General features: G+C 45.0%; 1 long non-coding RNA gene across 1 annotated transcript; it reads right to left on the reverse strand.

Moving 5' to 3' along the window:
* Nucleotides 1-3515: 3515 nt before the first annotated feature.
* On the reverse strand, nt 3516-7846 carry LOC307217401. The gene is made up of 3 exons (XR_013839593.1): nt 7686-7846; nt 5877-5992; nt 3516-3673 (listed from the first exon to the last, which is right to left on the reverse strand). It is a non-coding gene; the product is annotated as an uncharacterized lncRNA (long non-coding RNA).
* Between the last annotated feature and the right edge of the window lie 9475 nt (nt 7847-17321).

Genomic DNA, 17321 nt, shown 5'->3' on the forward strand with positions numbered 1-17321 from the left:
GCCCATTTCTAATGTTTAATTAGGAGTTTAAACGCTATTTGAAAAGGTGGTATTTATTGAATATGCAAGAGACTCTTTCCTCTTGTGTCCTCTTCTACACACACAAACACTGCATGGTTTTAAACCTGAATTAATTGTGATTGATAGCAAGGAGGAGGGGAGGAGGCACACAGGCAGAGACTCTTACCTGCACGGTCTCCTTCTCCTCCCCTCACCCCTTCACCTTTGGCCTAACCTGACCTTGGATGAACCATGGTCTCCTCAACTCTGTCCAGACAAAATCCTGGATCAGCCCAAATTGGCCCAGTTTGGTTCGGGATCCAGGATTTGTCTGGACTAGATAAACAGTCCTAGAAATGACATATCATCATCATCATCATCATCTGTTAAATTTGTTTGTCACTTTATTTTGCCCAAGGCGACCCAAAGTGATATGCAATCAAGCCCTGCACAATATTTAGTTAAAGTAGGCACATGACTGGGTCACATTGTGCTGGCAAGTTTCCCTGCATCCTCTAAGTGGCAGTCAGTCAAGTGGCGTGGGTCTGGGGAAACTTAGAGCGTGCTGATGCACCATGCAGAATTTTTAACTGAATGTTGCATGTGGGTCTTCAGCTTAACTTTCAATAAGCAGCATTTGTTACAGAAAATGTTCCCGCAATATGTTCCCTGTTTTATTCGCTTGACCATAGAAGCTCTTTCACCCATCTTCCTGCCAGCAATTAAAAACAGCAGAAACAACACAACCCAGCAATCACATCTTCACACTAATTAAGCAATGGGTGTAATGTATTTTTAAGGCCAAGATCATCCTTGGCAGAGGAAAACTGTTTTACCCTGAAGTCTTTCCAAAGTAGACTTCTTAATGCCAGCTCCTACAGTGGTTCCCAGAGAGCTGCTGTTTCAGGTCAAACATATGCCAACTTAATGGTCCTTGAATTTTATTTTTCTCTCCCTGCAAGGTACCCATTCATCCAAGGAGCAATTTCTTTAAATGAGGCATCTTAATCTGAATTGCCAGTTACTACCTGTGGTGTCAACTTTTACCCCCATCACCTATGGGAAATGAAAGGCAGATTCAACAGCTCTGGTAAAGTTTTGTTTGGGGGTTGATGTTGTTTTGCTCGCTGAAATTCCAAGCAAAAAAGTTTGGGATCCAAATGTGCAAGATGGCTCTCGGGATTCGAACCATGCAAATGTGCATTTCCGAAAAGCTCCACTCTCATTTTAGAAGCTAAGCAGGATTAGAGCCTGTCATTTTGGAAGGCCAAAGGGCACTACGGAAAGATGACTAAGAGAGGCGGGGAGAGTTCCTACTGTTTGAAAGCACACAGTAATTTCTTGGCAGGATTTATGAGAAAAATATACAATGTTTGTACTAGTCCATTGTCATGCTGGTGATGGACTGTGCATGTTCCAGGGTGAGGGAAGCACTCAAGACTGGCAGGATTGAAGGAGAGGAGCAACGTAACAGCATGGGTGAATGAGCAGAGGCAGGGGTGGACTTGGGTACTATGGCACCTGGGCAAGGCAAAAATTTGGTGCCACCCCTCACCCTCACCCTGCCTTCCCAAAGGCAGGTAAGGAGGCACTCGGCTTTGGGCTGGCATCAGGTGATCGGAGCATATCACATCAGTTGCCCGGCTGCCATTGCATTTCCTGACCCCATTCAAAGTTCTAAATGACCAACTCTGGGGTTGCGGTGCTCATCTCACTTTATTGGCCGAGGGAGCCGGCGTTTGTCTGCAGACAGCTTCCAGGTCATGTGGCCAGCATGACTAAGCTGCTTCTGATGAACCAGAGCAGCACACAGAAACGCCATTTACCTTCCCGCTGGAGTGGTACCTATTTATCTACTTGCACTTTGTGCTTTCGAACTGCTAGGTTGGCAGTGTTGGGATACTGTCAGGGAGACAGGCAGGAGCAGGGACCAAGCAATGGGAGCTCACCCCGTCGCAGGGATTCGAACCGCCGACCTTCTGATCGGCAAGTCCTAGGCTCTGTGGTTTTACCCACAGCATCACCTGCGTCCCTCATTCAAAGTTCTAGTTATAACCTTTAGACCTTTGAAAGGTTTGGTACCTGGCTGCTATAAGGATTGTCTCGACCCATACCATCCTACCCATGTCAGTACATTTCTGAGCACAATTCAAAGTGTTGTACTGACCTTTAAAGCCCTAAATGGCCTCGGTCCAGTATATCTGAAGGAGCGTCTCCACCCCCATTGTTCTGCCCAGACACTGAGGTCCAGCTCCGAGGACCTTCTGGAGGTTCCCTCACTGCGAGAGGCCAAGTTACAGGGAACCCGGCAGAGGGCCTTCTTGGTAGTGGCGCCCGCCCTGTGGAACGCCCTCCCATCAGATGTCAAAGCGATAAACAACTACCTGACATTCAGAGGACATCTGAAGGCAGCCCTGTTCAGGGAAGTTTTTAATATGTGACATTTTAGTGTATTTTTCAACTTTGTTGGAAGCCGCCCAGAGTGGCTGGGGAAACCCAGCCAGATGGGCGGGGTACAAATAATAAATTATTATTATTATTATTATTATTATTATTATTATTATTATTAATTATTATTATTTCCCAAGATCTGTATCAGAGCTTTTTGCTTAAGTATCCACCAGGGTGGATGACCAGGGCTGCATTTACACTGCTATTAAAAGAACACTGAAAATGCTCTAGAAAAGAACCATTCTAAAGCTCACAATGGAAAATTTCATAGAATTCTGATTTTAGCTCCACAGCGCCCTCTGGTGTCACAGGGTTCTAACACATTTATAATGTTTTCTTTTTACTAATGTAGCTGAGGCCCAGGTAAGCTAGCACTGCTAAGGGTCTTCTCAGCAGTGGCCCCACAATTGTGAAACTCATTTCTTTTTGAGATTCTGCAGGCCTTGCCCCTGTCAAGAGGGCTATCAAGAGGGCTATCAAGACCTATTTTCTTGATGGCTGTTGAGGGTTATGTTTATTTGAATGAATGTTTTATTGTTATAGGTTGAAATCTCATTTTGATTTTAAGTGTTTTAAGCCATTTTGTGTAGCTTTCCTGAAAGCAAGGTTTGTGTCTACTCAATAAATAAATAAGGATCACAAAATAGCATGCTCTGCACACTTTTGCAAGCACTATCTAACTGCTAAGTACTGTGTAACTATACAAGTGGATCATCCCTGAGCAATTAAAATAACTTACTGTAGTTCTCTTAACTTCCCCCGAAATTCCTGCAGTGTGTTGCTCAAGGAGCAGGCCCTCCTAATGTACTCGGAATTGAGCTTTAGGCAAAATTTGGTCATGACTGTAATATTATTTCCCCTCCCAAGTCAAGCCTAGCCAAGAAATGTACAAAGCGAGAGCAAGCGCTTTGTGCTTAGCTCGACGGAGAAAAGAACAAACGGTGTGTTCGGCCACATATTAAAATTAAAGCAATGATAATCTAATTTGCTTAAGGAATTTCCATTAGTATTCACCTGGTGGCTAGCAGCTTTAATCTCCTGCCATTAGTGAAAATAGGAGCTCATTAAATAGCAATTATTCCTTTAATAAGGATAGGAGTCTGTGTAGAAACATTGCTGTTATCACTTCCCGCGTAATTGTTCTCAGTGGCCACCATTAATAGAGTGTCACTATGACACAGCCCATCCCCTTGTGTTCAGCTATCATCATCACCAACAGGTACTAGAAAGAGAGAAAAGTGCAACGTACATTATTTCTGGATTTCCTCTGTGGAGTGCTGTAGAAACTCCTCAACGATAACTGTTTTACCAACTGTTTTATAATGAGATAGATAGATGATAGATGATAGATAGATAGATAGATGATAGATAGATAGATAGATAGATAGATAGATAGATAGATAGATAGATAGATAGATATAGACTTCTTGCAAGCATTTAGGAATTTGCTTTAACTACACAATAGTAATTTTGACATGGTCCCTTGGACAATCAGTTGCTTTGGTTTATTTTGTTTGAAGTTGGAACCACTTAAATACGGGAGCATGGTGAGAGAAGAAATGACAGTCCATCACACAGGACATATACCCATTTCTAAGCTTTATGTCTTCACTAGACAGTATTCTAGATCTGTTGTACCAAATCACAGTTCTCCTGAATGATATCATAGCTTTGCTTACAAACGTCAGTTGCAGAAAAGGTGCAACCTTCCCTTTTTGTTCAAATCAATATCCACCACACTGTGCTTACTGATGCTGTGCTGTGTCTAATAATCATTTGTTACAATGAAAACATAACCCATCGCTGCCAAATGCACTCTATTTTATTATTTATCTACTTGCCTAGCTGTGAATACTCCCACCATCTCTAAAAATGAGCATTTATCATTAAATATTCCAATTTGCTCAGCACCCAAAGGCAGTGGGCTTAGCTCTATTCAGGCATTCATTGTGTGTACAGCAGAGCTAATGTTGACTTGAAATGAGGGCCAGAATTTTAGCCCCACCCACTGCAACTTTGCATCTGCTTTCTTGAACTATCACACACTATGTAAGGTAAAGGTAAAAGGTAGAGGACGCCTGTACAGTTAAGTCCAGTCAAAGGTGACTATGGGGTTGCAGTGCTCATGTCGCTTTCAGGCCAAGGGGGCCGGCATTTGTCCACTTACAGCTTTCCAGGTCATGTGGCCAGCATGAATAAACCACTTCTGGTGCAATGGAACACTGTGAAGGAAACCAGAGCGCACGGAAATGCTGTTTACCTTCCCGCCTCAGCTGTACTTATTTATCTCCTTGCACTGGTGTACTTTTGAACTGCTAGGCTGGCAGTAGCTGGGACATACCAATGGGAGCTTACCCTGTTGCACAGATTCGAACAGTCAGCCTTCCGATTGGCAAGCCCAAGAGGCTCAGTGGTTGAGAGCACAGTGCCACCTGCTCAAAACTCAGAGGATGAGCTCCTGCTCCCTTTTTGAGAGCTCTGCACAATCAGCATCCCTGGACTTATCAGTGTCCTGTTTGCATGGAGCCCCAGCATGCAAGCAGGAGCGCTTTATTACGGACCATCATGCATAAAGCACAGTTCTCCCATGAAACAGATGTGATATCAGAAATGGCTCTAAAAAGCAAAGGCCTGCGCCCAAGTCCACATGCAATTACCCTGCAAACAAGAAGCAGGTGAACAGGACTCAAATAAACCCGGTGTGGAAACTGAGTTGAAAAAGTAGGATCTGCCTGATGCAATACCATATCTTTTTTCTTTCTCTTAATTTTCAATTGTGGATGATAGCCATCACACTGAAAGTGGAGCCTGTCTTAACTCTAAATGGCAAGAAATTGTTTTATTGACACCCCCCCCCCCATTATTAATATAATCAGGCAAAGTGTATATCACAGAGGAAGGTCTGTTAACTATGGGGTTTTTGCCCATAAAGAGTTAATGTAATATTAAGTTACTGGTTCCTAACTGATCTCTAGCCTGCACTCTTTAACTATAATGGGATATCCTTTTCAATATGAATTGGTTAGCCATGGTCAATATTTTAGCTTCCTCAAGAGAAATCTGCTAATTTCCCCATTGTGCCGCATTCGACATTGGCAGATGAATTTTCATTGGCATAAAGATTTTAATTTAGCTAATCATTTAAAAATATGACATGCATTTGGCATGATCCAGCCAAGGTTATGCAGTTTTCAGTCCTGTTGAATGCAATTAGAAATTTTCCAACATGTGCTTAACTCTCCTATCAAACTGATCTGTGAGACTTCAAAACACTTCTCTCATGTGGGTTGTGCCCATTGCTACTTAGCCAGATGAGCATGTCCTAGAGCAAGGGTGAGGAACATGTGGCTCTCCATTTGTTGATGGTTGGGGTTTGCAGCACCCAATTTGTAGTCACAATAATTTTAGATTAAATTACTTCTTACCTCTGTGAAATACATGCAGGGACGAAAGGTTAAAAATCAGAGGCATCCATTTTTTCACACTCTGTTTCTACGTCCATATTACCATCCACTATAGAAAGAGAATTCCCCCCTACACCCTGGAATAAGCATGTAAATGGAATTAAGATCAGAAGTGTATTGACTCAAAGGATCTGATTAAAGCTATATGACATGTAATGACAATCTAATCCAGAGCTTTCCAGTCTTTTCAAGTTAGTGACACACTTTTTTGGACATGCATCATTTCGCAACACAGTAATTCAGTTCTGCATCATTTTGTGACACAGCAATTCAATTTTACTAGGGAACTGGGGGTTAAACTAACCCTTTCCAGCCCCAGGAAGAGCGCAGGGAGCGTTTGTGCGACACACCTACACACTGCAGCCGACACACCAACGTGTCATGACACACTCTGATCTAATCTTCCACCTGAGCAACACCTCCCTTTTACTGGCTCCTAATTTCCCAGTAGTGATGTATGGAAGTGAGAGCTGGACCATAAAGAAGGCTGATCACTGAAGAATTGATGCTTTTGAATTATGGTGCTGGAGGAGACTCTTGGGAGTCCCATGGACTGCAAGAAGATCAAACCTCTCCATTCTGAAGGAAATCAGCCCTGAGTGCTCACTGGAAGGACAGATCCTGAAGCTGAGGCTCCAATACTTTGGCCACCTCATGAGAAGAGAAGACTCCCTGGAAAAGACCCTGATGTTGGGAAAGATGGAAGGCACAAGGAGAAGGGGACGACAGAGGACGAGATGGTTGGACAGTGTTCTCGAAGCCACCAGCATGAGTTTGACCAAACTGTGGGAGGCAGTGAAAGACAGGAGTACCTGGCATGCTCTGGTCCATGGGGTCATGAAGAGTCAGACACGACTAAACGACTAAACAACAACAGCAGCAGCAGATCAGATGCTTAAATTTTCTGTGTCCTTCCTCACCTATTCATTTAAATGCTAAATGAGGTAGGAGGTGTTCCAGGAGATCCCATTCCAAGAGGTGTGTCCCCATCCCACCCAGTGTTCAGAGGCCAGATTCTCCCAGCGCCCAAGATTTATCTCCCACCCCTACCATCTCCTCTCAAGTCTCTCAGTAAGAGGTAGCTTGTTGGGCAAACAAGCTACTGATCCACCTATAGCTTGCTGCTGTTCCCTGCCTCACATCTTCCACCCAGGAGGCAGGCACTGAAAATGAGGACTCCCTTTGACTTGGGGTGTCATGCCACTGTCTACGCCTGCTCACTTGCAGTCTACCGCTTTGACTCTCTAACTGTGCTCAGATCTGGCCGACGCTGCAATTCGTTGCCCTGATATAGCTGAGGTGTTGCCAACATCCATGTGCCAGCCTCCCTTCTATCAACTTATTTTGGTGCCAGAGTTTCCTGGGGAACTTATAGCATCGGGATTGCTTAAAAGGCAACTCTGCCCTGTCTTCAGCTGCTGCTTCTTTGGCCAAAACTATCCGTCTGTCTATTACACCACTGCTCTTCCCAATTACCGTATTTTTCGCTCTATAACACGCACCTGACCATAACACGCACGTAGTTTTTAGAGGAGGAAAATCCGTAGGCATGCCACCCATAGGCATTCCCTCCATAACACGCACAGACATTTCCCCTTACTTTTTAGGAGGAAAAAAGTGAGTGTTACGGTGCAAAAAATACGGTAAATGAGTTCTCTGGATGGGTCACCAAACAACAGGGATCAACGTGCCCACACAGTGTTGCTGCCCACCTCAATGAGAGAGAGAAAGGGAGCAAGAGAGATTTCTTTTGTGCACACATATACTTACCTCTATGAGGAAGTGCTGATGTACACATGATCCTCCTTCTGCTTGCCTCAATGTCAGGGACTTGACTAATTAGGAAGGGTGGGAGATCTCCCCTCTTTTCTGAAGCTTCCCAAGGGCAGGAGGACAGTATTGATTTAGAACAGTGGTTTGCAGAAGGGCAAAGTCTAATAATAATAATAATAATAATAATAATAATAATTTTTATTTATACCCCGCCCTCCCCAGCCAAGGCCGGGCTCAGGGCGGCTAACAAGCAATAATAAAAACAAGTTGAATGAATACAACTTAAAATCAAAATTAAAATACAACATTAAAATATTGAAACATTAAAATATTAAAATGTAGCCTCATCACAGGAGGAGAAAGGAAAAGAAAAAAGATAGAGGGGGAGGGAATCAAATTGGCTCCAAGCCAAAGGACAGGCGGAACAACTCTGTCTTACAGGCCCTGCAGAAAGAAATCAGATCCTGCAGGGCCCTGGTCTCATGAGGCAGAGCGTTCCACCAGGCCGGAGCCAGAGTTGAAAAGGCCCTGGCTCTGGTTGAAGCTAATCTACCTTCCTTAGGGCCCGGGACCACTAGGGTGTTGCTATTTATGGACCTTGAGGCTCTCTGTGGGGCATACCAGGAGAGGCGGTCCTGTAGGTACGAGGGTCCTAGGCCATGAAGGGCTTTAAAGGTCAAAACCAGCACCTTAAATCTGACCCTGTACTCCACCGGGAGCTAGTGCAGCTTGAAAAGCACTGGGTGAATATGCTCCCATGGCAGAGACCCCGTGAGGAGCCTTGCTGCAGCATTCTGCAACCACTGGAGTTTCTGGGACAGCTTCAAAGTGTAGAGGAGAAAAGCTGGGAAATACTGGATGAGGAGCAGCTAGAAGAGCATACACCAGGAGAGAGACAGCTGGCTGATTCAGTGTCTTTGGATAGCATCCCTGAAGCCCCCCCCCCTGCCCTTTGCCTAAGACTAGATGGGCTTGGAAAGTGATGGAACAGAAACCGCAATGGCAACAAACTCAGATTACCCGACGTAGGAGTGACATAGATTAATGGGGATGAAAGGGGTGAACCTTTACTGGGAGCAACGCCATATTTTAGCGTGCTATGCTTTCATTTCTCTCTCGCTGTGATTATTAAAGAACTTATCCAGTAAGAACACTCCTTCCATTTGATCTGCTTAATTACTGCCACCGGGGGAGAGATCCAATTCTCTGAAGCTTGAAACTAGGATAGAGAGAGAAGGCTGTGTCCCAGCATGCTTCTGCTGCTCATTTCAGAGAGAGAAAGATACTGGCCATTGTGGGCTAATGTTGATGCTGCCAGCACCTTAAGAGAAGGACTAGTCATTGTGACCTTGTACTGATGCTCAAAGAGAAAGACTGGCCATTGTGACCCCATGCTGCCATGGTAATGTTGCTTGCCTGAAGGAGCATGGCTGCTTGAGGGAGAGAGATTGGCCATTGTGACCTCATGCTGAAGCTCTTGCCTAAAGGAGGGGCTGACCATTGCAACCCTTGAAGGTGAGAAACTAACTGCTGTGATCTCATGCCACAGGTGGTGGTGGTGGTGATTTTATACAGTGGTACCTCGGGTTAAGAACTTAATTCGTTCTGGAGGTCCGTTCTTAACCTGAAACTGTTCTTAACCTGAGGTATCACTTTAGCTAATGGGGCCTTCTGCTGCCGTGGCACTGCCGCCGCACGATTTCTGTTGTCATCCTGGAGCAAAGTTCTTAACCCGAGGTACTATTTCTGGGTTAGCGGAAACAAAATAAAATAAATAAAATTTATTTTAGCGGAGTCTGTAACCTGAAGCGTCTGTAACCTGAAGCGTCTGTAACCCGAGGTACCACTGTATAAGTAATGCCCAAATGGCTTCTTTCCTGAAGGAAAGAGATTGGGCATCATGCTGATGTGGCCTGGCTGAAGGAGATACCTCCTTCAGGTGACCAAAGGCCATAGTGAACTCATGTTAATGCTGCTTGCATGAAGGTAAGAGATGGCCATTGTGATTGTGATGCTGTCTGTCTGAGGGAGGTAGAATGGCCACTGGGAAGGAGAATGTTCCTTGGAAGGAGACTGTCATGTTTCAAGGCAGCTGTGCCCATTTGCCTCAAGGCACCCAAAATGATGGCCTTTGGTCAGTAATCCTTGCAGTCTCAAGCAATGTTTCCCAACCATGGGTCTTGGACTACAATTCCCATCATCCCTGACCACTGGGCTTGTTAGCTAGGGATGATGGGAGTTGTAGTTCAAAAACAACTGGAGACCCAAGGTTGGGAAACACTGGTCTAAAGTAATGCCTACTGAAGTTCACTTGTCCCATAGCAAGAGACTGACTGAGTCAAGCAACTTTGGAGACGTAGCTATTTGGAAGCAAATGCTCAAGGAAGAGGATGAAGCACTGCCTGCTTCTAGCAGGAGCTCCTTGCATTCATTATCAGCTGTTCTGCTACGAAGCTCAACACCAGGGCAGGACCACCCATGTGTCTAGGAAGATACTAAACAAGAACACAAAGAAACAACTTTAAGTCCAGGAGAAAATTGCACGTTGCTATCCACAGCCTAGATCTGCAAGCCAATCTGTGTGCTTGGCTTGGGCGTTTTATTATTACCCCCCACTCCCAACATACAGTCTAGAGCACGGGTGTCAAACACAAGGCCCACGGGCTGAATCCGGCCCGCCAGACCTCGTCATGTGGCCCGTGTAGCCGCCACCGCCGCCAGCCTTCACCTTTTATTCTCGCTTTTTTTTTTTTTTTACACAAGAAAGCCGCCTCTTCACCGCATGCGCAGCAGCCTACAAGCCAGAGAACGTCTGCCCTCTAGCGGCGCTGGCCGTTCTACACAGGAAACCTCCACTTTACATAGTCCTACAGATACAACCGGCCCTTTGAGGGTGACCAAACTGCTGATGCGGCCCCCCGATGAATTTGAGTTTGACACCCCTGGTCTAGAGGATAAATGGGGAGGGGATTTCCTCTGGCTTGTCCAGTATTAAAAAAAAACCTTATGGGTGTTCTAGGGACATCAGCTGCTCTCTACAGCCATCTAATTTTGCTCTGCATAATGACCTTATATCAGAGGAATTGTATCCACTCCCAATTCCATATAGCATTCTCACAGATTTCATTGGCTTGTAAATTTTAGGCAAGGAGCAGATGTGCCAGGTCCCCAAACATCCTTCGGTATTGTGCGTCAGCTGCACAATCAACAGTGCCAGGTCCTTGCATAGCCATAATAGTTTCTTCCTGGTTAGCCTGAGAAAAGAAAACAAGTTTCCAGTGACTGAAAATGAGACTGGGAGGCAGAGGCTTTCTAACTGTGTGGCCCATGGCTGGATATTTGGTATGCTGGGTGAAAAAATCAGCTGAAATGCTTTTTGCAAGGATTCAGATTTGGCAGGGACTGCTAGGCCTCACACACCTGCTGGACTGAGCAACCAGAGAGTGCCCCAGGGCCATTCTTTGGGGGGAAGATGGCTGCCATTACCGGGCCCATGGAGGCAGCTATCTATTTGTACAAGAAGGCCTTGAAGAATGACACAATGTGATGATGCTGACAGTGGTGGAGCTTCATGCTCCGGCACCAGGGGCAGAGAGCAGGCGGGGGTGTGGCTGGCACACGTCCTGGTGGCGTGGTGCCTAGTGCAGGGGGGGGGCAGCCGCAATGGCACTGCACTGGGATTGTGGTGCCAGGGGTGGTGTGCTTCTCCCATCCCCCTCTTCCTCTGCCAGTGGATGTTGATCCTAAGAATATCTTTGGGAATCATATGACAGTGTATGTACACACATGGTTGTGGTCACTGGGCACATCAAGAGTAGAAATGGGGCTAGCCACAGCTCTCTTACATGCAATTGGGTTCTTGTGAATCCCTTATTTATACAGTGGTACCTCGGGTTAAGTACTTAATTCATTCCGGAGGTCCGTTCTTAACCTGAAACTGTTCTTAACCTGAAGCACCACTTTAGCTAATGGGGCCTCCTGTTGCTGCCGTGCCGCCGGAGCACGATTTCTGTTCTTATCCTGAAGCAAAGTTCTTAACCTGAAGCACTATTTTTGGGTTAGCGGAGTCTGTAACCTGAAGCGTATGTAACCCGAGGTACCACTGTATCTGCATTCACCAGTGGTGTGCGGTCAATGGACTAGGGAGACTAGGCTAATCCCCTAAATGTTCCCCTGGTGCCTCCTGTGGGTTGTGTCATCACTGTAGCAGTCAAATACAACATTTCCTGTTGCCTAGAGTGGACACACAGGGGAATGTTGCTCCAGACAGGGAGGACTTCCTGTCATACCTGCTCTGGAGCATCCTCCCTTTGCGTGTGACCAGGTAGATGGGCGTGACCCTAGCAGACCCGAAAAAAGGACTGGTCACACAGCCATCTTCCTCTTTTGGACTTCTTTGGCTCTTTTGCCATCTTCCACAAGACTCATCCTTACAGAGGATGGAAGCCACAAGGTAGAAAGTCTGAAGCCTGTCTCAGACTTTTTTTTCTCTATAAATGTAACTGTAACCACAAGATAAAGCCTGCCTTCAGGATACTACTGTGAACTGAATGCAAGTAACTTTACCATTACTTTTAAAGAACTGTCGTGTTGTTGTTGTTGTTGTTGTTGTTGTTGTTGTTGTTGTTGTTTTAAGAGGGAAATAAAGGGGAAATTTACCAGGAAAAACCAGAGTGGATTGCTTAACTTAAATGATTCTAACAAATCCATCAATTTGCTTCCAGCAGCGTGCAAGGGAATGTGCTCTCCTACTTGCTCACTAATGTGAGTGTGGAAGGATAATATTTAATTAATATAGCCTCTCCTACTTTCTTCAACATTCCCACATCTCCCTTCGAAAGCCCAGGAAGATTCTGTCCAGCTTAGGGAGGGAGGCACAATCCTCATGTGTGCGACATTCCTCTTCCCCGCATTGCCCTCACAAGCTGGCACCTCTGGCTGTAACTGTTCCCCTACAAAAAATTTCACTGCATGCCACTGGCATTCACCAAGTCACACACCCAGAGAGGGCTGAGAGAGGTTAGGAACTTGGTCATTCCACTGTTAGTGACCACGTATGTATCTTCAATGAACCCTTCCACACATGTGGAAATCAATGGTCCTTGAGAATGTCAGCCGAAGAATAGATGATGCCACTGATCTTTCAGCACTCTTGCATTCACTATCAAAACAAGCTTGAAAACCCAAATTTCCAATTGACTTAATGAATTTAAAACATAATTGGAAAAGAGGGTAGATAGCATTCTTGAAATAACCAAGACTTCAAAGGAGTCCTGTAAATTTCGACATGAAAGAGAATTAACATCCTGAAACAAGAAGCAGAAAATGGGGAAGTTTTAGGGGCCTTTTTATGCCTTCCTCATGCTTTGCCAGTCTTCTACAGTGCTGAGATTTAAGAATTAAAGCTTTCTTAAGGTATAAATAAGAAACTGGCATGTTTAGCCTTGCTATTTTATCGAGGTTGCCCTCATTTGCTTGTTTATAAGACATGGTGGCTGTTTCTTCTCTGCTGTGGCATCCTTCCTCAATAAATTTTACCAGATCTGGGTGCTTTAAAATTTAGACACTTCCTGTCAGTAACACTTGAGAGGTCTGCTATTAACTATATTTGGTAGCATTTCCGAGCAAGGATTTTTAATAATGTGAAGGAAAAAGCTGCTATCCCTCATCCAGAACATCAAAGTAATGATGAGGCATTTGGTAAACAAAACTGGAATTCTATTTAATGCCATTGATTAAGGTTATGGATTAATGGTTACTCTGATAAGCCCCCGAGGTGGCAGTTTGGGGAGCTGGATGGTGGCAGCTCAGAGGCTCAATCTTTCTTCCCTTCAAGGCAAGCTCTGCTATGTAGAAGGCTTTGCATTGCATTCTCTTCGAAGCGGAGCCATTGAGATTTAGATGCAGAAATCATTTTGTAGGGCCAATGTTCTGGTTCATTCCCAGTCCCTCCTGGTCAACTGACATACACATTTTGCCTGAGGAGGAACTCCCAGATTTGCTTTGCATTTTGCAGGGTGAGGGAGAAATGGGGGTGGGAGGGGATGGGAGTTAAAATCTGGAGATCCGGGGAGACAGATGAACCATGCTTATTTCAATATTTTCAAATTGAACGCTGCTGTGGCAATGACAAAAATTATGGTCCAATCAAAAGCCTAACTAAATGTGAGCACTTGATGTATCAGAGTAATAACAAAGGAGCAACAGGACAGATTTATCAAATACTTTTCTTTGATAATATAAAAAATAATGTCATTTCAGAACAAGTGGGAAAGAGATTTAAGGGCTCTGTGCCACAATATATTGGGCAATGGATATGAAAAAACACCCTTTTTAGTACCTTGCAATTGGCAAACTTGAAAAAAAACCCTGTTTAAAATGTCCTGTGGTTGATATGTGATACCACATAAATTGGGAATTATAGAACTTGGATTATGACACATCCTAGAGATGTTTGAAATGTTACGTTGATCAAGTTTATATATATTGGAGATGTGAAATTATTATTGGGGGGGGCTTTGTGTCATTGTATTTTGAGCAGATGACTGAATAGAAGATTCCAGAATTTCCAGTGTTGCTCTCTTATAGTCCAGATTTACATTGTGCATACCTACTCAGACCAATGGCAGACTTGGGTATCATGGTGCGAGGTCAAATTTGTTGCCCCTCAGTCCAAAGGCTGGTAAGGAGATACCTGTCTTTGGAAAGGAGATGCAAGGGTTCTGGCAGGGTCCTAGAGCCCACCCACATCTTTCCCAAAGCTTGGAAAGTGCTAACAAGGCTTTGGGAAGGAGGTGGGAAGGCTCTAGGACCCTGTCGGAGCCTCATGTCTCCTGCCCAAGCCCAGCTCCCAGGACCTATTCACTGCCTGCACAGCCCTAAATCCACCCCATTAAGTTCAATGAAACTTAGTCGCACGTAAATGTGTATCACACCCAAGACAGCCTGACAAAAAGTTGACTCAGGAAAAAAGATTGGCCACACACACACACAAACACATTCTTTTTAGCAAACATGAATATGCATTTGCTATCTACTCTTGCCCTTTAATAATAATAATTCTATTTATATGCTGCCTGTGGAGGCTTCCAGCAAAATATTAAAAAAAAACTTCAAACATTAAAAACATTGTTGACACATTGTTCTCCCTCTGCAGCTGGAGGCATTCTGCCTCTGAATAGTCATTGCCAGGAACTGAGAGTGGGGACTGGACTGTCACATTCTGACTGGCCACTGTGAGAGCTAAATATTAGACTAGGTGGACCTTTGGCCTGGTCCGCCATTGCTCTGCTTATGTGTTTGAAGCTAGCCTAATATCCCATAGCAGCGGTACCCTATTTATCTACTTGCACTTGCATGCTTTTGAACTGCTAGGTTGGCAGGAGCTGGGACAGAGCAATGGGAGCTCACTCCGTTGTGGGGATTTGAACCGTCAAGCTTCTGATCAGCAAGCGTTTCCATGCGCTCTGGCTTCCATCATGATGTCCCATTGCGCCAGAAGCCACATGACCCAGAAAGCTGTCTGTGGACAAACCCCGGCTCCCTCGGCCTGAAAGCGAGATAAGTGCCATACCCCATGGTCGCCTTTGACTGGACTCAACCATCCAGGAGTCCTTTACCTTACCTTTACCTAACATCCTGTGTAATTCTGGTTGTTGTTGTTGTTGTTGCTGCTGCTGTTTAGCTAGGACATATGGTGAAGGAGGATGACTAAGGTGCAAATTCCAGTCTCTGAAAATCCTGCTTGGGAGTTGTCCATCTCGTAATAAGTCAAGCGGTGCCATTTGTGACAACAGCAAAAGCAGAGGTGCAGCAGGGGGGCCAGAAGGCCCATGGCCCCAGGCACACATTTGGGGGGGGCACAAACAGATGCCCCCACAACAGGCAGTGTCAGGGACTGGGCAGAGGAGTGGTGGAGACCACCTCCCCATCCTGACCCTTCCAGGAAGGAGGAAGAGGAAAACAGTATAGATTTACAACAGGGATTTGAGGGAGGTCACAGCTCAGAGGCAGATGATGGGGGAAGTTGGGAAATCATGGGAGAACCAGAACAGCACCTGGCTGACAGGTTGTCATTAGAAAGCATTCCAGACCCTCCATCTCCCAGAACCCAGCGAGCCTTAAAAGTAGGAGAGCAAAGAGCTCAAAGATACAAGGCATGTAGTAGCACCTGTAGAGGAGGTGATATGATGACAAATGAGGAAATGGGAAAGACGGTGTGTGGAGATCCACTCAGGACAATGCCATTATCCAAGAAGTTGGGTTCTATAGCCTCTCTGTGTAAAGTTTGAAATAAAACAGGATTGTAAGAAACTTTACCTTGTGGTTATGCTTTCTTGGGCAACCAGCCGGGAGCCACTGACAGCATCCTGTGGCAACAGGTGGGTTGTTCTAGTGGGCAGGTGGATGGAGGCAGCGGGCAAGGAGCTTGTTGGAGGCAGGCTCTGTTCACCCTCCATGCAGATTCAGCTCATGACCCCCTGGTGCCTAGTCCACCAGGGAGTGCAACGCTTGTCCTACCCCGGACGTGGGCAACCCATGTTATGCCACTGGGCAAGAGGGAATGTCCAAAGGGTAATTTTCAAGGATTAACAGATTAGCCCCTTCGCAGTTTGCTTGTCAACATTGTTTATCAGAGGGACTTTAAGGCAGAGGGAGTTTCCTGGGACGTTGCTTCAAAGTGCTCTTCAAGGCACCCATGATCATAAATTGGCTTTGTCTGCACCAGCAACTTCTTTTATTGCCCTCCTCCCCAAACCTCACATAAAGAGATGTACACATTTTGAATGTGTAAAAAAGCATGGCGCTTCTTTACGTGGACATGCTGAAAATTGGCACCTATTATGTGGGACAATGGAGACAAATGACTTTTGAGAATTTCCTTTTATAACAGGCCCAGCTCCTGAGCAGACTGAAGCAGAGTGGCAGGAAAATGAAAACAATTTGTATTCAACAGTAGCTGGTTCTTTTGTAACTCAAGCCTCGCCCAGAACAATTTTACAGTGATAAAATGGTAATATGTCCTACTTTCTAACCAAGCCCTCTGTTTCTGATGTGGGGAAACTTTGGGCCTCCATATGCTGCTGAACTGCAACTCCCAAATTCTACTTTGGCAACATACGGAGGGCCAAAGGGTATCCACGCCTGCTCTGGAATAAAAACTGAAGAGAAGAACTGCTCATTTACAGAAACTGCACCTCAATAAATCATTGCAAAATAATATTGTCGTTTCATAACAATCATTAACTTAAAAAAAATAGAATAAGTATCAGGTCATTGAAATATTGTGTCCCCCCCCCCCAGCTGTAATAAGTTATTGTTTTTTGTTTTGTTTTTTCAAATCATGGCCATTATTTGCCAGTTGACCAAATATATTTAACCGGTCAAATACCAGTTAACTACTTGTTGTGATTCTTTTTCTTGTAGTAACTTCATGTGACGTATTAATGGGAGAGAAAGCACTATACTGCTCCTAGTAAACTGCATCTTATCACATGTTGTTGTTGTTGTTTAGTCGTGTCCAACTCTTCGTGACCCCATGGACCAGAGCACTTCTGTCTTCCACTGCCTCCCACAGTTTGGTCAAACTCATGCTGTTAGCTTTGAGAACACTATACAACCATCTCATCCTCT

This window comes from Podarcis cretensis (genome assembly GCF_951804945.1).
Source record: "Podarcis cretensis genome assembly, chromosome: 5".
Taxonomy (NCBI): domain Eukaryota; kingdom Metazoa; phylum Chordata; class Lepidosauria; order Squamata; family Lacertidae; genus Podarcis; species Podarcis cretensis.